The sequence below is a fragment of the Xenopus tropicalis genome, chromosome 4, assembly GCF_000004195.4.
Source record: "Xenopus tropicalis strain Nigerian chromosome 4, UCB_Xtro_10.0, whole genome shotgun sequence".
NCBI classification, from domain to species: domain Eukaryota; kingdom Metazoa; phylum Chordata; class Amphibia; order Anura; family Pipidae; genus Xenopus; species Xenopus tropicalis.
In genome coordinates this window covers 87,116,817-87,144,340 of record NC_030680.2, presented here as the reverse complement: position 1 = coordinate 87,144,340, position 27,524 = coordinate 87,116,817, and the positions used below count along the sequence as shown (strand labels likewise).

Genomic DNA, 27,524 nt, shown 5'->3' with positions numbered 1-27,524 from the left:
AAATTAATCTACTTTCTGTAGATATGGGTAGAATTTCTTTCAAGACAAAACAAATATCCTTTTCCTTTATAAATAAAGCAGACCATTTTGTTGCTGGTCTTCTTTATCTTTCACTAAACCAGTTTTAAATTGTATGCAATGAAATGAATGACAGGGGCAACATCAATTTGATGAGCTCATCCCAACAACAAGACAGTAAAAGTAAAAGACACCCCCTTCATTTCCTTTTTCCTTTAACCTCTTGTGTCTCCACACCATCTAAACAAAACTACAACACCCATAATTCCCATCTTAAACTTGTCAGGTTTCCTACTTCCTAACCCCGTCATGGCCCTGTCATTTCCCAGTTCCATGCTTCCCAACTGTCCCGATTTTCACAGGGCAGTCCCTCTTTTAAAAGCTCAACCCATGATTTATTTTGTGCTCATCTATATGCCCACAAGTAAATTAAAGTTCAAGTCAAAGATTTCTTCCATTACTATGCTCAGATTACAAATTCATTAGTAGAAGTATGGTGTGGAAAGAGTGGTTGGTCTGTGCATTAATATACTTATGATTTTCTTTTTTTAATAGTTCTTTACATAGAGAATCCTTAAGAAAACTCCTAATTCAGACCAATGCCAAGTTTTTGAGTGACATTTTGTACATACATTTGTTGATTTTACTGAAAGAATATAGAAAATGATTTCTTATTTCAGAAATAGCTACATCTCTAGAGTCTACAATTTACAATCTATACAACATCTCTCATGCCCCATTTTACTTGAGCAAACAGAGTTACTCCAAATTAATCTTGATACAGCTATTTCTAATTATTCACTTGCCTGACAAATGAGAACACAGCACTTTTTCTTTGATAGGAATTAGGCAGTAATTTATAACACCATCAAATGCATTTTCCCAATATCTGATAGTTATATATATATAGCTATCCCTTTACTCATAATTAATCAGTTCTGAATCTCTGGAAAGAGGAACTTATTAGGCCTGAAATGTGATTATTCATGCTAACAACCTCCCACACAGTCTTCTCAGCTCCTATGCTTCCCCAGTCAAAGATACGATCTTCTTCTATGTTTCCCCAACAAAATGTAGAGAGATAAAAAGTGGGTGAAAAATAGTTTATTCTCTATGGTCCAGGGGCAAGACAATAGAATCGAGATAAAGCAGGTAAAACATATTTGCCTCTACTGCAACTTTGTCCACTATATGGATTGATGTTGTAACTGAGGATTTTGGATTGATGTTGTAACTGAGGATTTTTTAATAAATATTAGCACAAGTACATTATTCTAGCAATGAAATTGTAGCCAACCACCTAACATGCAATATTTCCAGGGATACTCAAAAAGGAAAACCCACAGGTATCAGTTAATGATAATATTTATGATAGCTTTACCACTTTAGAAAGTAAGTAATGCAAAGTAACAATTACAATAAAATTGTAGCCTCACAGAGCAATAGTTTTTAGCTGCTGTAGTCAGCAGCCCCTATTTGAAAGTTGGGAAGAGTCAGAAGGAGGCACATAACTAATACATTATAAAAAATAAACAATAAAGACCAATTGAATAGGCCATTCTATACCACTTATATGACCCCCCTTTTCCTTTACGCATAACCCAGTATGGATGCAATTAGCACATTAGTCCAGTACACTGCTATACTATACAATAAGTAGGTGCAATGAGTATAGTGCATTGTGCAATAATGGTCACTATTGTGCCCCCATTATTGTGTCTCATTTAATATATGATTCTCATGAAGTCAAACTCAATCAGCCTACCTGCATGAATTGTGTTAATTTCGATTTTCTTAACTGTAGAAACATTCACTTATGTTGGCTATTGAGTTTTACAGATTGATGCAAAAAGATTGGCCCACCAATTATAGTTATACATTATTTGAGAAGGTTATGCAAGTAATAGTCCTGCAAGAGACATGGGAATAAATGAAAGTACATAGTTACTCAGTCTCTGCAAACACTGTCTAGCTGGGCTAAGCACCAATAAAACTGTTTCTGTACTGTTACTATTTCTGTGTCTTCAGCACAAAGCCAAATCATTTCTGATGAGTGGTCTCACGGTAGAATACATTTTTATGGCGTGTTTTCTATAAAACGCTGTACACTGAAAATAGCAGGTGCCTTACAAGACTTTTAAATGAAGCACTTTGCAGAAAATTGTAACACATTGAGCAGCAGGATAAATATATTGCATGGGCAGTGCTGCTTTACTTTACATCTAGCTGAGATGTAAAAATAGTATGAAAAGTAAAATCATATTGATTATTTTTCTGAAATGTAAGAATAAACCTTTAAAAGATCATTTCATTTAAATGAAATGGTAACTGCTAAAAAAAACATAGTTGTGCTGGGAAGAACGCTTTTTATTTCATTAATATTTACATCTTATGTAAAATGTCAATTAATGGTTGAAGATTTGAAGAGAGCGAAGATTTGAAAGGCTAAATATAAGAGCCCACCAGTAGAGTTTTAAACAAATTTGGATGCAGGATAAGGAGTCAAAAAATGTTATATTCAGACATGTTATTATGTATATTAGAATCAAATACAAAAAAAGTAGCAGCCTGGCACCAAGTACTTTTCCAGTGGCACATGGGTGATGCTTTATTCTATAACTTTTATGGTGGTTATTTACACAAGGCAATAGATAATAAAGCATGAAAGAAGAGTCTTTATTATTTGTTGTCTAATAACATAAGATTTCTAAGTACACCAGGGTCTTTTCACAAACACTAGAACTATAACTACAGGTTATATTATAGCACCTTGTTACTCACAGTTACACTTTTATTGTAAGAGTCAACTTATGTTTCCTTTAACAACCAGCCAGGCCTGACAGCCAGCCAGAACCTTTTGAGAGTGCTTTTAGCCAGATGCAGAACTCTCTGCTCCACAAGAAGTTATACCAGAGATCCTCCTGCTCTCCTAAGGTTTGCAGCCTCATGGCAGCCATTTTATAGGCAAAAACTCTTGTAAAATTATTTTTACTAAATATGTTAGATGGTACTGTACAACATCCAATGCAATGTGTATCAAAACCATAGAGCTTAAAACAGAAAATATCACCTAAATTTAAAAAAAAAAAAATCCATAGCAACTATCCAGAGCAATAAATAATAATAAATAACAATTTAAATATGAGTTGCAACGCTATCAGGATTTAAAAGTAGATGCAAATGGAATCCTAGTGAATTTTGTCCACCGCTTTGCCCTTGCTTTGCCTGTATAAATATGTGTAACAAAAAAAAAGGTTTGACTGGTCTGCTTCCAACAACACTCAGGAGTCAGTTTAATCATGTATGGGAGCTATGTGGCCTTTTGAATGACCGTTGCACTCAAAGATAAATTATTCTTACAGAGAAGCCCATTAAAAATAACAATAAATGTTATCAGCAAGGATGATCCAAGGGCTTGTCTATCATACATACAGTATCTGCTTGCTTTTTTGAGTGACACAAATATTCATTTGCACCTCACCAAAAGAAGAGATACCCCCATATGTAATAGAATTCATGTTTGCCCAGTACCAATAACCCATAGCAACCAGTAAGAGGTGTGCTTTTAAACAGGTGACCACTAAATTTTGTCTGCTGATTGGTTGTTATGGGTTACTGCTCCTGGGCAAACGTAATGCCTTTTATTACAGTACATAACCCCCTTAATGTTCATCAGAATCTAAAGCCCCTGCCTAGTATGGTAGGCAGGGGCTAAACTGTGCATAAATATAAAAGCACCCTTTAACATCCACCCATAAATATTACCCCTTTTTACACTTTACTCTTTGAAAATGTTTTCCATATACTGTAGTAACATCCATGACCCCATTCTAATCCTTTACTTTCTCACTTAAAAAGCATATCTCATCTAGACTGTGGGACCTTTTAGCCATTTCTCTGCGGCTCTAGGATGCCTGTATGCAATAAGGAAAAGTTGTGTTTTTACCTCTATATGAAGAATGTTTAAAGGGGAATGCCATCCAAACACAACTTGAGCTTTTTGAAAAGTAAACATAATTTAAGCAATTAAAAAATATGCAGCCTTTTCATGAATTGCAATGTAATAATATGGTTTGGAGCAGTTAACTAAGCCTGGCCACCTATTCTCCTGCTGATCTGGCTAAATACTAAGATGTAAGACTGTCCTCAGCCTGCCTTCAGCTTGCATCCTCCAAATCCCACAATTTCCATCAATGTTTTAGCCCCTCCTCCCGTGCCAGGATTTCAAATTTTGCAGAAAGAGAAGTACTGTTTTGCAGCTGGATTTAAAAATGGTACATAAAAATGGTATTTATTCATACTATTTAAAGGAACCGATTACAGTGATTTCCAGAGTTCCATTTTAACATACCCAACCTGTTTCCCTTTGGCTGTAAGCGCTTTCAAGCAGATGCCATAAAAACTGAATGCACTGGCCAGAAGCAAAATGACATTTAGGCAGCTCTTGAGCCTCATATTTTGGCCCGTTGGCACAATGGTAGTAAACATTTTTGCTATTTGTTTTTAAAGTAAACATTTCTCAGCAAAGGCCATAAAGTACATGCATATTTAATAAAACAATAATCCATGAACATTTCCTTTGTGTTAATAGATTTCTCCATTACTAAACAATTTCAGCATTTGCATGGTGATATAAATTTGTTATGGGACTGGAATAGTTAAATAACACTAAAAAAAATTGAATATATTTCAACTGGAACATACAGTACTTTTTAAAAAGAAAGCAATCTATAAATATGCCAAATCTATTCAAAAATATATGCAAACAAATTTATGTAAACAAAGCAATTACCATATTCCCAAACTCAGTTTGGTCTCTTTGATCAGGCATTATTAATGGATTTATCAGTGGTATATGAAAACAGAACAACATATCATTTTTAAATTGCCGTGGAGAACAGAATATAACTAAAGTGTATTTCTTTCAAAGTTTTATGTTTTAATATATTATTTATGAAGACAATCAAATACCTTTGGAAAAAAATGCTACCATCAGCAATTCACTGAGCAGATATCTGTACAAGGCTCTCCTGTTTCCTAATATGCTCCTTAGCAAATTCTCCCTCTCTTGTCATATGTATATCCCTGTAATGCTGGAAGGCAAAAATTACAACATACATATTCATAAGCATCTCAGCACTCAATTACTGCCTAGTGAAATACAAGTGAAGATAATGAACTGAATTAATTCAGATTTTTATACTTTGCATGATACACACATGTACAAGCTATTCTAATTAAAGTGTGGGCCTGATATAGATTTTTAGCTACAAATCCATGTTTATATAATGCCATATTGTGGTATGACCCACAGAAGTAGAGTTTATAAAAAGCCATTTATAATATTCTGAATTGTAAAAATAATTTTAAGAACTATATATGCAAGATCCATAGCTAGGTGTATACAAATATGTATTTATAAATTACCTTATATGAAGAATAGTTACCTGATGATGGTGCAAAATTAGGCACAAACTTAATTATATATGAGGAGTGCTAAGGAGGACGTGCCTCTGTAGAAATTAGCGGCTATATTATTAAATTTAGAGCTCCCTGATATTGACCATACATTACAGTAAGAGATACTCTAACAGGGCCATTTACAAACATTCGTGGAAATTAGTTTATTCAAATTTTTAAAAATTATAAATTGAGATATTTTAGAGTTTTAGTAATTGCGCCTGTTAATACCTGTCACTTAAGAGGCCATCCATAACACACACAATGCAAATAATGACACAAATGCAAATTACAAAGGGGCATACAGTTGTGCCCGGAGCGTAGTAATTATGAAACTCAGTGAAAAACGCCCACAAGCTTTTCTGATGTTAGGGGCATTACAGTATTTATTTAAATAGAAATGGTCAGTGAAGTGGTCAGTAGTTATGGGGTTCATTTACCAACACCTGTGCAATTACTAATAGCAACAAATCAGCAATTAGTATTTGATAAGACTGAGGAACTGCACTGGTGCTATTGCTTACATTAGTAAATTAGCCCATATGTCTTCAACAGTGAAGAATTCAGAAAACAACAGCAAACTGATTTCCACAAGTCCACCATAGTCTATTCTATATTTAACCTCAGCTTGTAATATGGACATTTCACACAGGAGAGGACTAAACTGACTGTCTGCTTTGCTATTTTGCAAGTTGTTTGTTTTACTCTTATAAAATGTCTAATACATCATATAGCTAAAATATTAAGCAAGTCCTTTCAGTCATAAAACTAGAAGAGTAAGCATTTTTTCCACTATTTACTTCATAAAACACAGAATTAAATATATTTACTTAGAAACTGTTCATCATAGTATACTGGGTAATCTAGAAATTGCATTATTTAATGCACAGCAGCATTTTCAGCCTTGGCATTAATATTCATCAAGAGTAAATTTACATTAATTTACTGCCTAAGGTATTGCCATTTCCTCTACATTTTTCAATTTTCCTAATCCCAGACTCAAAATATATCCCCAAAGTAAAATAATTCATCAAAAAGTACATGACTTTCTGTGTAAACATCATCAGGAAATGCCTTATATTAGGAACCAGCTATTGTAATACACCATACACTGCTCTATAAAGTTCATTTATAAATATGTTTTGTTCACATATAACAGCAGAATTCTCATATTCCATGAATTCATTTGCAGGTTTATCTGCCAGTATTTGTGTGGCCCTGCTTAGATGTTTCCATATTTGGTTCATGTATTTAATAGAGAAGTCAACAAATCCACATTTTATAAAAAAAATGAACTTTTGATTTTGTTTAGACTGTTTAATTTTATATGGGTATTCCGTAAAGTAAAGAAAAGGAAGAATTGCAAACAGAAAACATTTTAATATTTTTGGAGGCGTTTGTCAAATTCCTTCTGTCACTCCCTACTCAAAAAATATCTTAACTAAAAGACTGCAAGCTCTTCAGCTCTTTATATATAATTATTAACAGCAATAAAAAGAGTGTTAATGCCTATTTTTTTTCTTATGCAAAATTCCCCACTTATATTGATTTATGTTCTTGAACATTTTTAGAATAATAAAGCTGAATGTATTGCACAAAATGTTGATGTAACACTATCATATCAATTCAATTAAGTACTGTATAGCTATGGGATCCAGAATTATTATCCAGCATGCTCAGTATCTGGGGGTTTTCAGATAAGGTACCTTTCAATTATTTGGATCTCCATAATTTAAGCCTACTAAAAAATAATTTAAACATCGATTAAACCCAATAGGATTGTTTTGCCTCAATAAGGATTTAATTTCTATTAACTAGGGTCAACTAAGTTCTGTTGTATTAAAGAGAAAAAGGAAATATGTTTTAAAATGTTAAATTATTTTATCAAAAAGGAGCCTATGGGATAATTTAAAACTTTCTGGATAAACTTGTACTTGTATATTTAAAATTAGACAAGCACATTTATTGTAAAATATATATGTATATATACACTGTAACTTTGGCAATAATTACAGTTGACTTAATACTGCAACCCTTTACTTTTCAGATACAGCTGAGATTATTATTGTTATTGTTATATTATTGTAGTGTTTTCTTGGAGCATACAAGCTCATTGTGGCCTCCTGTTTGCACTGTAGGAACATCTGAATATTTCTAGGTTTAATAATATATAGAGGCCTCAGAGAGAGTGTACCAAGCACAGGCATTTCCAGTCAGGAAATGAATTCCAATTTATCAGTTCATATCTCACTGAAGTCATGTCCGCATATACCTAGGGATATATGCACAGTGCAAGAATCACTACTAGTATATCATTAACAGTGGCAGACAGGGCATTACAAACAGAAATATAATATAAGTCAAGCTTTGCACATTGCAAAACTGTCAAGGGGTCATTGCAAAATGCATAACTCTGCTTGTACACGCTTCATGACACTTTATGTGACTATCCTGACATCCTTCTCCCCCAGAGACCCAGTGTCTGGGCAGTCATACATGGAACTGTGCAATTTTGCCTACAAACGGGAGAATGAGTTGGACTTGGGAATTGTCAGTTTTACATTCTCCACACAGTTGCTACAACAACCTGATTGGCCAAGCTAGTAAAGCGTCAATTATTTGGCCACTTAGATTACTGACAGACAGATGAAAGTTGCTGTATATTGCATCTGCAATAAGAAACCACCTCAGAATTCAGTAATCTGCATTATGGCATCAGACTACAGGCTAGCTACCCATATATAACTCCATATATAACAATGACATAACAAAATCTAGGATGACTTTGTCAAAACGTAACCACATATAAATTACAAAGTACATCTGCATCCTTACTGAACAAACATTTAAATGATTTCATATATTAAAGGTTAAGAGAAAGATATTGTTAGTACAATGAATCAGTTATATCACTACAAGTAACAATGATTTCTGCTTTCTGCCCTACCCTTGCAAAATTAATCTTTCTGCAAATTCAAATATCTTTTTCAAGAAGAATATAAACAGCCAGTAAAAATAAATGAACATTATCTAATTAACATTTTTATTAATCATAGAATAAAATGAATGCAATCTTAAAATACAGTAAATATTCCAACTGTTGTATATTATTTTGTGATAACTGATGCTAATGTTCCATACACAAATTAAAACAAGCTATATGTACATTAACTTCACACAGATTTAAAAAATAAAACAAACATGAAAATTCCTTCTTTGACAAAATCTGTATGAGATGGAGGGACAAAGCAAATATAATACAGGTATCTGATCCGTTATACAGAAAGCTCCAAATTACAGGAAGGTCATCTCCCATAGACAGTTTAATTAAATTCAAATTTTAAAATAATATTTCCTTTTTCTCTGTAATAATAAAATAAAACTTTGTACTTGATCCCAACTAAGATATAATTCATCTTTATTGGGGGAAAACAGTTCTATTGGGTTTATTTAATTGTCAAATGATTTTTAGTGGTTATAAGTAATGGAGATCTTAATTACAGAAAGATCCCTTATCCCAAGGTATAAGAAAGCCCCAGGTCCCAAGCATTCTGGATAATGGGTCCTATCCCTGTACATCTTTATTATGAATGTTTGTAAAATATTAACATTTATATCTATCTATTTCTAGTTTTTATTATTGACAGTTAACAAAACTTAAGAGAATATTTACCATAACAGTAAATTAAACTCTTGTGGAGTTTCTAAAGCCATGGCTGGACTGATGTCTGGGATTAAAATCGTGACATTCCTGACAGCTGAAATTATTCAGAATGTTCCTCTGAGGAATGGAAATCAGGCAGGCCAGACCGTAGAGGAAAATACCCTTGTTGTGCCAAAATGGTCGCGTGTGTGTGCAAATGAGGGATAGCGGAATTAATAAATCTACCAGCTGAGCTTGGACAGGGAACAGGACTATTACATGAGGCGCATATTATTCCTTATTTTCTAGCATGCTCTGAAGAACAGACTAAACATCTGTGCTCCCACGTGTATTGTTTATGTTAAGGTATACTGAATGCTGAAAAATGCTCCCATTTTCTTCTATTTAGTTGTTATTTTGTTATTGCGTTTCACTTCTTGCCTGCAAATAATGCTGCAGTTATGATTTGCAATGAACGTTATCAGTGGCTAAGGAAAAAAGTGATAAGCACATTTGTAAGTGAAAAGAAATGACTTGGGGGAGGGTAATTTGGAGAGTCTACAGTGGTAAGGTCGTATTAACAGAAATTTCTATTTTTAATAGAACATGGTTAGAGATATTTAATTGTCAATCAAAGTGTACAAGTTATATCCGTTCAATGCAAGCTAAGTGATTAGATAAAGGGAATAGGAGGTCAGCATATATTGCACTGGGAATGAGAGGTCTTCTATATGCAAGCATGCATCCAGTTTGTGGTATACATAACTGCAATGTTACAAAACTGAAGGGAATAATTCAGATACAATCAATCCCTTTTACAGAGCAGAAATGATGGTGATCACTCAGTAAAAAAAAACAATTCCTCCAAATGTAAAAAATACTTTTTTGGCAAACTCACACTCCCCCCATTAACATGCAATCTAATTGATTATTTTGATGGAATGTGGATCATATTTTGATGAACTGGTTTGGTTTGATAAATATTTTACTGACTGTCAGTAATGTGTAAAATTCGAGCTGCTGGGAATCCTCAGTTTGAATTTTTATATATCATCTCAAGTATTACCCCATGTTCATTTCCTCTGTGCTTGTGACTCTCCTACCAACCTTTCACTCCCTCAGATTTATTTATACTGTTAGGGGTCTATTTATCATGCTGTGTTTAAAAAAAAAAAATGGTGACCAAATATAGCACACATCACGAGGCATCACAGTGTAAAAAATGTTTTAGCTGCGTATTGATTTTCAGTGATCACATACCTCTGTGTAAAAATCTGGTGTAAACAGAAGCAGCTACTTGAAAAAAATATCTGAAAATATGTTACATATTTTGTTGAGAGTAGAAGGAAAACTGGGAGAGGAGTAGGAAGCAAAAAAGAGAAAATAAAGAGCATATGGGAAATGGGCAGAGAAAGAGAGAGCAGCCAGCAAGAGAGAAGATGGCACAGCACAGAAGATAATTCACTAGAAAGGGTTTGGTGATTGAGTTGATCAGTGTGAGAGAAGGGAACGGTGGGAGAAAAAAATATAAAAGAACCAAAAGTGAGGAAAATCAAATTTATGGTGAGAAAACAATTGAGGGAAGTAAAAGAAAAGACAGGGTGTAATTTATCAAAGCTTGGTAAATGGTACCCCAAATTAAGCTACTGCTCAGTAAAAGCTAGCCTTCTAGATTTAACTATATTTTGTGACTGAAAATAATTGTCTGAATCATTTTTCCCCACTCGTGATTCAAAAAACTTTGAGCTCCAAACATGTTGTGTGAATAAAACACATTTCAGCAGCTATCTTTTTTGGCTTTCTCTTAGTACTTTAGATTTTTGGTGTTGTTTATACCCACCTGTGGCGTTAGTGTTTAAGGAGTATGCTGTTTCCCAAGTTAGGGAGACCAGCTAGCCTTTAGCCAGTAGGTGATATGTTTAGGGAGTGGCAGGGGGGACTGCACAGTTAAAAAGTATTATAAATTATGGGAAAGTTATTTCCCCTGTAAAGCAGGTAATTCAAATTTAGCAGTTTGATGTACCAGTTTTTTTCTTACCCTTTATGTTAGTGATGAGCAAATCTGTCCCATTTTGCTTCGCCGAAAAATTCACGAAACGTTGAGAAAATTTCCGAAACAGCAGAAAATCTGTGAAACGGGTTTGTCGCACAACTTTTTTTGCGCATGCGTAATTTTTTGCCGTGACCATTACTTTTTTTTCACATGCGCCAAATTTTTCCACGCCAAATTTTTCCTCAACAAAATTTTGCGAAATCATTCCCAATGCCAGTGCAGGGTACACAGAGTCAGACTGGGGTGTGTGGGGCCCACTGAGTTTGTGCACCTTATTCTTAAGTTCACCATGATCAGGAAAAGATGGTCAGTAGGGGAGCGTTGATGCTTCGGATTGGGTATGGGTCAGCGGGGCCCACCGGGTTTTCTCCCAGTGTGATCTGCCGGCCCAGTCTAACTCTGGGGGTACAGACAGATGTATGAATGTATGTATTTCTAAATTTACCCTGCTCCAAACATCATCATTTGATTCATATAAATAAAGGCCAGTAGACTGGTAAGTAACAACATACCTCTGCTAAAGATACTTCATGCTCCATCTCCATAGTTAAGATAGTTTTATGATGCTTATATATGGAAGCATGCTAACAACTTCTTAGATGAAAAAAATCAATATTGCTCATATATTAGTTGGCAAATACAGACCATTACAAAAAAAAGCCAGGTTAAGACCTTTCAAATAAAGTACATTTCAAAAAAAGGGGACAGTGAATTTGATGACTGAGTTGTAATGTCCATATACAGTATACTTCCAAAAACTGGAATATGACCAAATCAGGTCAGTTGAATAACCAGGGCAACCATTTGCATGACCCCTACAACGAGACATGGCGAGGATATAATCTATGCACAAACACATCCATTATCCACTTTTACTGTACTTGCTCCAAACTAACAGTAGCTAAGACTATTGGAGGGTATTGTTTAGTTTTAAATTAATTCTAATCTTCTTGCTTCACTATAATCTTTAAAAAAGATCAGCTTGGCCTTAAGTAATGTTACCTCTTGATCTTGCCATTTTAACTAATATATGCATTAAAAATGTCATCTCATTATTTAAATGAAAACACAAACCATGGAGCTATACATTGCATATCAACTAAGTTTTGATTGTAAAATTGATAATAATTAGTAGAACAGCCAATCAGGATTTCTATTTGTGTGTGATTAGTTAATACTCTCTCCCTGGTGGAAAACCAAGATTAGAAAATAACCTTGAAATGTTTGAGTTTTTTCTACTCATCATGCATAAAAGCTTATGGAAGTTAACTATTTCTAACTCAGGAAAACGTTTCATTATAAATAGAAAGGATACATTTATTCAATAGTGGCACATAGTGATGATATGAAAATAATGTTATTACATTGCAATCAAACTGTATTTTTGCAGAAAAAACAGTAGGAAACTACTATATTCACCACTTTAAGTGAAAAAATCTGCAAGTTTTTACTCCTTATCTTTCCATTCAGGCCCCTCCTTTTCCAGTCTCTCATTCAAACCATGGCCTTGTAGTTAAGGTAAACAAGACTCTAGTAACCAGTTAGCTGCTGAAATTCCATACTGTAGAGATGCTGAACAAAAAGTTAAATAACTTAAAAACCACAATAGTAAAAAAATTAAAAGCAGTTGCAAAAAGTCTCACAATATCATTGTCTACATCTTATGAAAAGTTAATTAAAAGGTGAACTACCCCTTTAAACCAACTACAACAGTGAAGGTACCCTGTACCATTTATGATGTGGCCACATATATTATAAATGTGGATCCAAACCCAGTAGTATTCTAGTTGGAATGAAACACTACTTAAAGCATATACTATTATTGGAAATTAATTATAATATATTGTATAAGCAGACTGCATTACAAATTGGTAGGCCAATATTATTCCATTTGTTCATGTTTCTTTCTTGGTGGCAAGCTGTGATTTGCTGCTCACTAAGGATACAGCCTAATCTTCATGACTGATATTTTAAGGGTATATATGTCCACAGGGGACAGGGGACTGGGACCCCAGGGGCCCACCAGAAAAGCTCAGATTATGGCACCACTTTCCAAACTATTTTCCCTCCTTTCCTTACTCAACCACTTTATTATCCAAGTTTTTTTTATTTACATGCTAGCATCTATCCTTCCATCTATTTCTCCTCTTTGTTCCTATTCAGAAAGAAAGGAATGACCATAAAGTAGGCCAAATGATTAGGAGCACGAGGGCCCACTAACAACTGGACCCACCGGGAGTTTTCCTGGTATCCTGGTGGGCCAGTCCAACACTGACAGGGGACCATCTTTGTAATGGTGTTAGACAATGTCACTAAAACAAAGAAGTCCCCCTGCCACTCTGTGGGCTGTGTTCTGGGAACTGTACAATTCTTAATACAGAGTATAATAAATTAAAAATAAAGCTGATGGAATTATGACCATTCAAGTAAGGTGCCATTGTCAAACATATATTTTTATCATACAACTACCAAAAAAAACTCATGGCAGGTCACTGCAATACTGCTGTGAGCAGAGAAATTACATATAGAAAGTTGCCATTAGGAAGCTACAAAGTTTGGTTGCATTTAGCATAAAAGAAAATAAGTGTTACTTCTGTACTTGGCATACGTCACTTTCTGCAAAGAACTTAGAACAGTTTACTATATACATATATCCCTAATTGGGCAGTCTTATTCTTTAACATTAAAACGGTTAGTGTATGATGTATATTACAAAGCGTATTATATATCATTATATTTGACTTCCTCTCGAATTTTCCAATGTGAACTGAATTGTAGAAAGGTAAATACTAGATTTGAGTCATACATTGGAATCTGCTAGAGAATCATTAGCAAGTGCATTTGCATACTTTATTTTCACAGCTTTTGATAAGTCATTTGAGGCACATTAACACTTTTGCTAACACATGCAATAAGAAATACATTCATTTAGCTCCCAGAGTGTCACCCCACCAGGAACAATGGCACATTTCTGTGTGTGCGTGTGTAAAATACTTCTTTCACAAAACCAAAATTTAAGCCTTACCGTAATGAGTGTGAGGGGGGCACACAAATTCTTTCCTAATATGCCCCTTCAGAAACCTGTGTACTTGGAATCAAGCTAAACAGCACAGGTGCAGCCAGGTATTCAGAGTCATTTATCCAAATTGACGACAGCTGTTTGGATCTTATTAGATCTCAGCAGTGTAAGAACTGGAACAATGGCTTTTGAACTGTAGGACCGTAGTGTTTCCATTCAGAGAAAGCATTAAGGATAGACTCCCACTGTAAAGAAATACAGAAAAAGCCTTATTAAAACAAGGTATTCACATGCTCCCCGCTATTTTAATTAAATGTCAGTTTAAAGAGAAAAAAGTAAACAAGTGTTTAAAGACAACTTGCAGAGCTTTAAGATTATTATGTATTATGACCATTTATTTCCTCCCCCAGGTAACTGGCATGCCTTACTGTTACAGTAAATGATCCTAATATATACACTGCCTAGAAGAAAAGAACAGCAGAATAATAAAGCCTAGAATGAAAGGGAATTCTGGCATCATGTCCTTAGGCATGCTGTTCCAAGCTTCCCTTTTAAAGCAGAAATCATGAGTAGGAAAGATAAGAGTAAAATAGTGTAGGGTATCTAACATCTAACATCATGCCCCCTTTTGCACAGATGTCCATATCTGGTGGCTATTAATGTGATAACTAAAGCAATGCATTTTAACCCGATAACCCTCTCTTGGTTATACTTTCTATTAATTGTAATACCTCCCTGTTGTATTCATTTATTGTTCTACTATACAGTGCAGCATACATAAGTAGTGCTTTATAAATAAAGATATACATACATATATACATACATATACATCCCCTTCTCAACCTGAAGGATCAAGACCTGTGCCCTCCATCTACTTTGGTGAATTTCTAGTAATTTAGGTTGACTTCTATGTATTTATATTATAATAAAGATAGCTGATAAGAAATGATGGGAAGGAGTACCATGCCTGCAGATGATCAGTCCATACACTATTGCTGCACATTACAAACAGTAAACAATGATCAATGCATTAAAACTGACACTTTGAGGAAGCGCAGATTCAATTCCATTGTTGCCACAAACCAATAAAATCTGAGTAATACTGACGTGAATCCAACCTTCCAGAATTGCATTAGGTATGATAAATTGTTACTTGTCACCTATCATTTTCTCCAATTTATCATAGGTTGTAAAAGTACCTTACACAATGACATGCACACATAACTCTTTAGCTCCAGCAGGCAAATATGCCCTTTGGTTCAACATGACTCTTACACCATTATCTATGTAATACGGAGATACAAAGGCTCTCATCACATCCTCCTATTCTGTATGAATTTGCTTCTAGAGGAATAACAACTTCAATATGATTCCAAATTTTCAAGAATACATTTCAATAGTTAAAGGTACTGGGTGGCAGTACTGAGACCAGACAACCTAGCAGGCAAGTTAAAGGTTAATCTAATTACAATAATTTACCTTCAGTTACATGTTGAACAGAGTGCAGGGTTCAGGTCATTGTGCACCTGAGCCATACTGCCCAATTGGTGGATTAAGAACCTTTATTAGTTTGCATGATTATTGCTTATCCTATGGAAATTCTATTCTTTTTTTATTGTAACCTTATAGTAGATATCTATATTTATGAATTTATAACAGGGTAGATGGTGATCAAGTGGTGTTAACTGGCCATTAGGGCCTAACAACAGTGGACTACTTTGAAGGAGGAGATATGGGAGCATCTTACAGAAAGCTTCGACCTTTGCTGGACAGACTGTGTTGATGTAGTAGCCATTACAAACTATTCATTTGTTATTTAAGGCCTACAAGGTGAGGCTTTTTGCTATTTAAATGGGAAAAGAGGATAATAATGAGCTGCTACATTTACCACTGAGCCACTGAAAAAAAAGTTGGAGTAAATTACACTTGCTAATTATAAGGAGACTCTCATATGTAAGCCTGCATAAGGCGCATGACCTTCAAGGGCTACCAAAAGTGGCTGACTTGCTATTTGTAAGAGAGCGCAGACACATTGACAGCAACTTTTAGACTTGCTTTTTGACAGGATGCTCTCAGTACTGTGCCTACCTCTGCACCTGATTCTATCCTTGTAGCTAGGCAATGTATAAAATACATATTTTTTTCACCATGGGAAAATGTTACTGGTTTTTTAATGTCTCAAGAAAACATTTTTTGCAGTTGTCAAAATCAGATTTTATTTTAGGATTTATTGAATGCCCCATAACCCAAATGTTTTTTTCTGAACCAACTGAAAAATGGATGAAAAATCATGAACTTTGGCAGGAAAACTCTTAACCTCTGTTAATTTTACATCTAAATATATCATTTTCTTGCCCTTCTTTACGATGCTTGAACTCAAATCTTGAATACTAAAGCTTTTATCTTTATCTGTTTTATTAACATAAACACATACTTAAATAACCTAAGGTTGATTGTTGTGATTACTATGAAATGGATTGTTTTAATATTCTGCTAACAATATCACCTGCAGATGTAGATAATACAAAGCATACTTCCTGCCTAGGATCGTTATAACCAAATGCTCAAAGCATTGCGTTATTAAATTTATGTATTTATTTTTCAAATCAGGAAATTAAGATACACAGATTACAAATACTAGGCTCTGGCAGTTTGTGTTATGCATATTTACAGTGGTCATGAACAACTGCAAAATGTTTCATAGACATAAGATCCCTCGAGCTCCTGAACAAGAGATTGCTTTTCGTGCTGTGGCAACACTGACTTTGTATTGCTGTTGATTGTGTTGCGATCATCAGTTTTGCAAAATAACAACTATTAATCCTTTTATCTTTCCCGAATCCTAGACCTTGAGGAAGTATCTATATATGTTCAAACAAAAGCTGGCACATAATTATTCGTGAAACACCGCCAATTATATCAGGGTTTGCTGGGTTTTTTTTCCTCTCCCAAGGAGAATTGCACAGTCTGATGTTTTATGCATTTGCTAAAGGCAACTGTTTATGTGAAAAGATATCTCAGGAGAAATGATTGGTTGTTCACAGTCAACTTAAAAGGAAATAAACATTAATGCAGCGTGCATATGAACGCATTTCCATTTCTTAATGCAGTTTGCTTCCTGACTAACCCTTCCCATAACTCCACAATGCAATCCAAGGAGCAGTTGCAATAATTAACTAATTAATGTGACCAAGCACTGGTAAAGGTCAACCAATGCAACTTATTTTTTCCTCTGCTGTGTTTCTTCAAACGTTTGATATTTAATTCTTGAGGCTGACCTCTGGGCACCAGTCACCGTGTACAGGAATAATTCTATTCTCACAGTCAAGGTCAGGTTAGCAACATATTTTTTATGAAAGTGCTCAGCATAATAACTATTTGCACATTCTATTTCATTGTGATTTAGCAATGTTTTTTCTACTGTTTTTCAGCACTGTTGTTTATTCAGGATGCAATTTATGGACAGATACTGCAAGGCTATTTTCTTAAGTGGGTCTCAGTCTATATTTACATTTTAAAACCACACAACGTACTGAACTTAGTACATAAACACTGTTCTAATTACTTTCTTCTCAGATTTACTAATTTCACAGAGGGATATATTTAACAATACTGCATTTAACACTTCATTATTTAAATTATTTTATTGCTATATACTGACAGCAAAATAAAAAAAAGACAGAAAAAGCAGTTAACAAATAGCAGCGACACAGATGCTCAGTTCCTAGTTACAAAAATCTTACTGACATCATGTAATAAAGAGTAATGAGGAGCAAATCTGTCCCAAAAATAAATGAAAAGCATTGAAATCAATGGGCATTTTTTTCCACTGCAACTTTTCCTGTGTAGTCTATGGGAATTTTTCTGCTATCACTTTTTAATGGGGAAAATGTTTGTTCCGGTTTTGTGAAAATATTTGCAGAGAGTGGAATGCAGAATTTCACCACAAATTCATACCTGGTGAACAATTGGGCTTATCACTAATAAAGAATATTGAAATAAAAGATTTGTATTTACCAGACTGCACTTGTCTAACATGTCCCCACCAATACACACAACTGCTTTGGCTAGCCAAAATCTTTAGTTGTTTAATGTTATTACAGGGCCCACAGTTGGCAGTCAATAGGTGATTTCCTATCAATACAGACTGCTCAGCACTATGGTATTTGCTTCACTGATTACTACTCCATAGATTAACTGTCTCTTTGCAATCATAAACAAACAACAGTATGTATGTGAAATTCCAAAGTTAGAATGAACTTTTAAGAGGTGAAGTATTCCATGCCTAGAATAAATGAAGTATTAGGTTATTTTTTAGTAGCACGTGCATGTCATTAAACATAGCTCCTTTAGTGGATGACTTTGTGCTCACGGGGGCATTTTTAAAAAAGAAAACTATCGTTTTCCCCAACCAAAGTGTGGACTTTATTAGTATGCACCTCTGTTTGAGGAAACAATTTTTTGAGGATTAAACACCAGCCATTACAAGAAATAAAACCAATATAACCTAGTCACTTAGCAATGTCATTCTTCCCCTCCAATGGTGTTACTGGCCAGTCAAAAGTTTGATATGGGGTTAGACAACTATAGCAGATAAGATGTACTACAAAAACAAACATCTTTTTGGTTGCTTTTGGTTACTGCACCTTGGCAAATATAGTGCCTTTTACTACATATGAGTGTGTGTGTTTCGTACACCATTGAGAAATATTTTAAGATTTTATGCAAATGGATATATAAAGTAGCAGGCCGGCAAACCAATTTATTAAAGCATATTATAAAAATGAAGTGGCAGGATCATTATGAGCAAAGAAATCAAATTCTATAGCTACGTTTAATTACATCTGGAAGATTTAAAGTGGATTTATTCCTGTTTTAAGGCAGGTTTACAATAAGGCCAGTTAAAACTCTAAATTAAAGTCCTTTTCAGATTAAGCATGAAATCCAAATTCTTTTTTTATTAAAACATCTATATTTATTATTAAGATATTTCAAAAATGTCAGCTGTTAAGCAGGGCAGGCAAAAACTTTCACTTTCCATTCAGAACTTCCTGGATGTCACTGCACTCCTCACATTCCCCCTCTCTGCTCCAGGTCTATAATTGAGTAGCATGTGCCTGGGTACTAGGCCCCGTATTCTGATGCATTGCCTTAATAGCAGTGATAATGGTGCCTACCTGCTTACTGTGATTGTGAATTCCAAGACTGAAGGAAACACAATTTTAAAATGTATATAGTGTAAGTAAAGTTTATTCCGCTTAACTAACACAATAGAAAATAATTTGGACTTATTTCTTAGTGTAACAGGTCCCCTTTAAGATAAAACTGTGAATGGAACTCAAAAGAGCAGAATTTGGACTTGATTTATGAAACAATGGGTGAGAATGGGGAAACAGTGGGTGATAAAAATGTATATCATGAGCTAGCACTTTAGATTACAATGTTACAGGCTCTGCCATTCAGAAAGTGTTGTGTCACAGCACAAGATGGGTACTCTCTTCTGTATAGAAAAGAAATCCAACAGTTGTTATGATATAATGAAATGATATTCCAATTGTGGTAGAGGTATGGAATCCCTTATCTGGAAACCAGTTATTCAGAAAGCCCCACAGGAAGGCCATCTGCTATAGACTGCTATATCTCCTATAGATTTTAAATAATTCTAATTTTAATTTTATTTTCCTTTTTCTCTGTAATAATAAAACAGTACCTTGTACTTGATCCCAACTAAGATATAATTAATCCTTATTGGTGGCAAAACAATCCTATTGGGGTTATTTAACATTTAAATGATTTATACTACACAAATTACAGTGATCCAAATTATTGAAAGATCCATTGCCTGGAAAACCTCAGGGCTCAAATTTGTCATAAGGAATTATATTCTTTTTTACAGACTACTCATGTGAAAAGTATTAGATATAAAATGGTTAACTCCTAAACAATGTCTGAAAAAGGGTACTTTGAAGTTACTTGAAATAAAAATCAAAGTCTCTTTAAATCATAGAAGGTGTACAAAGGAAAAATAAAATCTAAAGAACTAGGTGTACTGCCAAACTTATGATCAGTAATAAATGAAACAAAAAGCTTAGTCTTTGGAAATGAAATTCCTATAGAAAGATATTATTATTCTGACCTTTTATAATGGAAATTAAAATCAATCCTGTAAGTCAGCATACTAAAAGAATCCATTTAAGAGAAACTGGCAGTCTCCAAGGTTTGTATTTCTCAAGCAGACAGCGAGAACAGAATGCACAGAAAAAAAGAACAATTTGGACAATTTGCATAATATTTTAATACAAAAAAAAATCACTGAGTCTATATGCAAACCATTTAGGTGGTCTGAGAATATACAGTGTCTCATGTATATACTTTAGCAAAAGTGGTCGAAAGAACAAGTATTTGAGTAACTATACACGTTATTTTAATATTATTAATTTAAATAGCCCCTACATATCCCATGGTGCTTTACAGAGTTTAGACATTGTTCACATTAATCCTTGTCACAGTGGAGGTAAAATCTAATGTCCCTATCACACACAATATGGACAGTTTTATCAGAAGTCATTTAACATGCCTGTATAGTTTTGGACTGTAGGAAAAAACAAGAAAAAACACATGTAAGGATGGAGTGGGAGCGTGGTGTGCCGTACAAACCCCTTGCAGATAGTGCCCTGGCTGGAATGGAACGTAAAATCCCAGCACTGCAATGCTAATCATTGTACCAATGTGCTGTTCTAATTATAAATTATAGTGCATGGCTTTAAATATATTTCAAATGCTATGTATGTGATATAGGTGCAGTATATATGCATATATTTGTTAGACAACCAAATAGGTTATATTGTCAATAAAGAGATACTTAAAAACAGTAAGATACGAGTGTAAAAAAAAATAATATCAAGTAAGGTCTTTGCCATGATAATATAATCAGGGGTGTAATAAGATTGCTTACTAGTGTTGAGCGAATCTGTCCGGTTTCGCTTCGCCGAAAAATTTGCGAATCTTTCAAAAGATTCGCGAAACGGCGAAAAATTCGCGAAACGGCGGAAATGTCACGCGTCAAAAAAAATTGTCGCCCGCAGCTATTGTTTCGTCGCACGGCTATTATTTCGTCGCCTGCAGCTATTGTTTCGTCGCACGGCTATTATTTCGTCGCCCGCGGCTATTGTTTCGTCGCATGGCTATTATTTCGTCGCCCGCGGGTATTGTTTTGTCACGCGGCTATTATTTCGTCGCCCGCGTCTGTTATTTTGTCGCCCGCGACAATTTTTGGACGCACGCCGAATTTTTTCGCGGCAAATTTTTTCATCCGTTTAGCGAAACAATCCGCCAATGGCGAAACACGGAAATTCGCCGCGAATCCATGCCTGGCGAAGCATTTCGCCCATCACTATTGCTTACATATTCAAAAGCAAATCTAGTGGCTGGATCTCACCGAATTTAGTTCTGTTACTGAAACTATTGGTGCATCATCTATGATTAATATATACTTAAGGGCTTACTTAACCGTCCCCACCCGACCAGATGTCAGCTCCAGGATTCCTTCAGTGCCCTGTATCAATAGATGCAGCGCATTTGTGGCTAAAGAATTGGTCTCCAATTGCAGACCCACAGGCTTAAATGTTCCCCCCCAACCACTTTCTAGTGTTTTATTGCCAAGGTTTTAGAAAACTACCAGGTTGGGAAATTTTTCTGACATTAGGTTGTCCAGGATAACTGGATAACTCTATGTCAACATTGGGTGGAAAAACAAGCTAACATCCACAAACATGGAAGGTAGTAATTATATGGCTTATAGAATACAGAAAACCCCAACATGAATGAAAGCTTCACAGTAAACAAAGAAAGTAACTCCTAGTAAAATATTGAAACTTTTAAGAGAGAATGAGAACTGAACTATGATGCAGAGAAGAAAAGAAACTAAAGGCACAATAAAACATCCACACTGAGTGTGGCACTGGTCTGTCACTCTCACTTAAAGGGGAAAAAAAACTATAAAACACATAGGTGACATGGATAGTAAACAAAGAGTGTTAAAGGACAAGGAAAGCCTGCATTCATTAAGCCTTATTTGACTGGGCACATGAAATCATACCATTTTTTTTATCTCAGTGTTAAGTTTTCCCTTTTTAAAAGTGTATTATATCAAACAGAAGGGTGATGCCAGCACAAATTTAGGGGCGCCCCGCCGCAAAGAAATTTTGAAATTTTGCTCCCATACGGATAGGAAATCCAGCGCTGCCCCCACATGCAATTTATTGCTCTTTCCCCTGTCAGATAAAATCATGCACAGGTCAAGAATGGTACACTGAACCAGTTTAGGAAAAGATAGCTGTAAACTACATGCTGGTAAATGGCCGAGTAATAGGGTGAGAAGTGAAACATTTGTGGTGTAAACTTTAGAAGAACTAGGGGAAATCAGAAAGAGAAACTACAGTGGCTTGGGTTATACTCATTTATACTTTATGCTGATGTCCTTTAGACCTTACTCTGTCTATTCATTGACATGGAAATATTAAATGTGCCCAGAGAAGAAAAGGCAAGAGTGAGAGAAATACAAACAAACCAATACTTTACAAATGGCACTTCACTAAGCATTGTCCCAGGCACAGCTGGTAAATAATGGACTCTAGGTGGCACACATTTGAACCCCTTAGTGCTCTTGCACCCGGTACAGTAGTAAATGACCACATCAAGTCCCTAGATGTCAACCAAATATATTGCCAAAATATGAGAAAAGCTGATGGGAAAAGCAATATGCACCTAATTTCTGTGGCTTCTACAGTTTGTTGGGCACAGAAGCCTTTTATATGTTTGCGCTAGCAAAAAAGGAAGGTGAAAAACTGCTCTCAGCCAGCTATATTTTATACTGGGGCCATTCATTAGAAATATAATTATTTTTAAAAGAAGTATAGCTCAAATCATGAAGGGATTGTAGGCAAAAGTAATAGAGGGAGAGTAGGCAGTAAACATGGAAGGATTATTGATAGCCCTGGAAGCGTACATATGTCAATGAAATTACCTTCTCTGTTTCCATAGAAACTATTCAGTTAAATAGTGGGTTATCATTTATCCCCTAAATCAGTTGCAGTTATACAATAACTTGTTTTTCATATATTTATATTCATGCTAACATTAAAGGATTTTTTTATCAAATAATACATTTTGACATTTCATCGTATCCAATGTCAGGATCTGAAAGAATTCATTATTCAGTTACAATACATGGTAAACATACAAATAACATTGCATTTTTAAAGAATTTTAAAAATAAATAAAAATATTAAAGAAAACTGTGCTGAAAGTTTCCAGATAGGGTGCATTTTTCATAGACAAAAGAGCAATACAAATGATATTTCAAATACAGACACCCCATACAGTGTAACAGAATCAAATTCCTTGTGCATAGTGATTTTCACAAATGTGACTACTTTGAGCAGGTATAAGAACAAAATGCATCATTTATAGGTAGCAGCAAGGCTGGACAGTTGTTGGCATTACTACCAGTAGTTTGGAAAGGAGTACTACTCTGTTGAGCTTGGTGGTATTTAAGCTGGCTGTGGGCAGAGCCAAAGACATTACGGTCCATGATGTACAGCATATTTATTAACATTGGACACAAACATCACTGATAATGTTGCCCATAGCAACCAGTAGGATTTTTGCTTTTGTTTGGTAACTTAGTAGGCGACTGTTCAAATCTAATTGCTGACTGGTTGCTATGGGCAACATCACCGCTGTCTCCAATGTTAATAAATACACCCCAAAGCCTGACATCACAGCCTCAGCAGGAATGGGAGAAGGCATGGCAGAACTTGGCACAGGTACGCAATGGGAGGGAAGAGGGGTCAACATTTGAGCTTTAGAAATGAATACTTCTAGAAAGCTTTTTAAAGTGATACTGACATTTTCATGTAAAAAAACTTGATCATGTTAGTATAACTTGAGAAAGAGAATAGTTGAATTAAATTGCCCATTTCATTAAGAAGCATAGTCTTCCTTCATATCTTTTAATTGTTTCACACCAATAATTGAGCTGCAACAGTTTCATGCAGTGTCCCACAATTCCTGGAGGACCGTGCACCTGCAACACTTTTATTCTTCAATTATCCGGAGTGCAAACTAAAAATCTCTGCTTCCTCTTCATGGGTAAGGGAGCATTTGATGTTGTAATCAATGTGTTAAGTATTCACTAAGGCACATTATGGAGACTGCAAGTGCTGATGAGGAGTTAGGGCTTCTTAGTGTGTGAAAAATTTCGTTGCTGCATGGACCTGAGTGTCAGGAAATATCGTCAATCTGTCACACTGTGTAAATATACAGTATTTCACAGCTGGAGATAGCCATATGTTTGTTGCTTGTAATAATGACAAATTGCCTCATTGTGCAAAGGAATTAGGTGCCAAGGAGTATCTACATTAGCATCCTTGACTGCTCTTTGCTTTATGGCTAACATTTCTTTTTTATATATGCTTGCAATAAACAAATAAACTGGAATTAATGCTGCAGTAATATAAACATAAATGTGAGCACATGATTTAATTTCATATTGATATTTCCTTCCTAAAACTGAATAAATATCTGATTTGAATTATAGACCATTCTGCCAGAGGGCCCTACAGGTTTTTAAGTGGATATCTTTACCTTTTCTAAGCTCCATAACCTGCTATTTCTCTTGCTTTTTGTGGGGTGGAACATGCCCATGCAGAGCTGTTGTAGTGCCCTGTTAATTCTTGTTATATACAGTATGTATTACAGTCTAACCCATACAATCCTTTCAGGTACAAAGCCGATTCCTACACAGTATGAGATCAGAGCCCTTTGTTACAATAACAAATAACCCTGAAATCTTCAATTTACTAACTGCCCATACCCTGCCCTACACCGAGTTAGCAGCAAAAAAATCCAGTAGCACACTGAATACTGCTATTGCTACACCTAGTTAGCAACATATAATTAAAAGTTTAGTTTACCTTTAAATTAACTTAGTAGTACTGTGTAGACATTGGTATGCTGAGACAATTTGCAGTTGGTTTTAATTTTTTATTTTGTTTGGTTTGTAAGTTATTAAGCTATTTTTGCAGCAGTTCTCCAGTTGGGCCTTTCAGCAGCTATCTGGTTGCTAGGGTCTTATTTACCTTAGCAACAGGCTGTTGTTTGAATGAGAGACTGAAATATAAATAGATGAGTAGATGAATAATAACATAAGTTATAAAAAGTAAAAATAACAATAAAATTGTAACCTCAAAGAGCAATTGGCCGTTGGTGTTTGGCTGCTGGGGTCAGTGACCCCTACTTGAAAGCCAGGAAAAGGCAGAAGAGGAAAGAAAATACTTCTCAGACTATAAAAAAGTAAATAATAAAGACCGATTGCAAAATTGCTAGGAATAGGACATTGTACAACATGAACTTAAAGGTAAACCACCCCTTTAAAAACCCAATCCATATAAAAAGTAGCTGCTACTAGTAGCTCAGTGTGTCTTTACCCAGATGGGAAGGGAATTTCCTTGGTAGCCTAATATAGTGATATGGAACATTTCAGATGATCTCTTTCTCACTGTATGCATGTTGTGGTCATACACTAAGGGGCAGATTTACTAAGACACGAAGGCTAGGAGCGTTCATTCGAACACTCCGATCGTATCTTCGCCGAATTTCTCTACGCCCGCGCAACTTTTTCATACGCTTGCACGAAAAAATCGGAAAGGTTTTCCTGCTGTTTGCAATCGTTCAGTACGAAAATTTTATGACTTTCGATAGCCAATACGATATTATTGTGACTAATACAATTTTCTCGTAAGCATTTTCATGCTATTTGCGATCTTCAGAAATTTTCGTATCCAATCCAAATTTATCCCTTTCGGGATTCGAACTCGTGATTTCATGAATCTGTCCCTAAAAGTATTATGATCTAAAAATCTTTAGGGGAGCTGAACATTTGCAATTTGTAATGGGTTCCTTCTATTAGTCCAAAAGTGCTACTGTTACTTTAATGATGGGCATGTTTTTCTAGCATCTGTTTGTTTTCCATCATTCAGATGTACATAGATTAGGTATATAGACACATAGACCTAATTTGGGAAGCTGCCTTGTACTTAATAATTAACAAAGACTTTTACCAACAGAGCACTGCTTTCCAAATATGTTATGTCCATTCACAACCAATTTGCAGCTGAAATGGTGCTGAATTGCATCTGATTCACTGTGATTCATGGATGATTTGTTCATCTCTATTTCAGGCTACTTGAGAGCTCTATCTTACTGGATTCCTAATGGTCTGAAAGAGGCAATGATTTAAGGTTCAAAGCAATAATAAAATCATGTTTGCACCATTTGACAAAACCATGTAATTTGTTTGGGTCTCTCAGCAATGGCATGGAAGCACCTGATGTGTTTGCAGTGCAAATATATGTTTTCCTTTTCTGAGCATTATATATGGATATTCATCAAATGCCTATATGCAATTTAACTGAAAAACCTTTACATATTCATCTTGACAAATATTGCTCTATCTTCAAAATAACTTCAACAAGCAGAAATGCCAAGAGAGCGCACATACAGTCCATCTCTGTGGGGGGTGTTATTTATTTCTCTAGGCAAGTGGAAATGTTTATTTTAATTGAACCTCTTCCTATGCTTCACATTAGGATTACAGAAACATATTTTCAATAAGAAGTCTTTGTACAGACCTTAATCAGGGTGGAATTAAATAGCAAGTAGGAGATCGTTCATTTTCTTGCCCATAGCCTGATGCAGAATTTTAATGTGCTGACATTTAAATTACATGTGCAACATATCAGCATTATAATCTATGTTATTACTCTTTTACCAGCTTAACTGATGCAATGCAAGTTCCAACCACCAATGTACGTTCCTAACACCAATGTACGTTCCTAACACCTATATGTATATTTATATATATATATATATATATATATATATATATGGATTGCACCTTGAAAGGCTGGGATACCAGCTGAAATGTCAGGCTTTGTGTTACTTCAATAAACCATGCTTTTCTTCATAAGTCCTGAGTGATGCAGCCCGTGTGTTCGGATATATATAGGTTAGAGGCTACTAACCGCAAAATGTTTTATTTATTGGAAATAGAAAAAGGATGGGGTATGTCAGACACTAGTTGTGCATCACACCCCAATACAGGAAGCCCTAGGTACCCTTGTGATCATTATTGGCAACCCAGTAGGTGGAAAATGAAGGTTCCTATAGAGATCCTGTTGTTAGTTACTCCATCTTCTCAATTCATCAAGGAAATGTGGAATTTTTAGAATCCTGCTCAAATAGAAATGGAAAAATATTTTAGCTATTTA

General features: G+C 35.1%; 1 protein-coding gene across 10 annotated transcripts in view; it reads right to left on the bottom strand.

The window, feature by feature from the left end:
- Positions 1-27,524, bottom strand: part of dab1 (Dab, reelin signal transducer, homolog 1) — a 418,200-nt gene that overhangs the window by 317,387 nt on the left and 73,289 nt on the right. For all 10 annotated transcript variants that reach the window (XM_031899802.1, XM_031899803.1, XM_031899801.1 and 7 more), the window contains exon 2: positions 14,200-14,438. The gene's annotated coding sequence lies outside the window, so the exon portion shown is untranslated. The remainder of the gene's footprint in view (positions 1-14,199; positions 14,439-27,524) is intronic.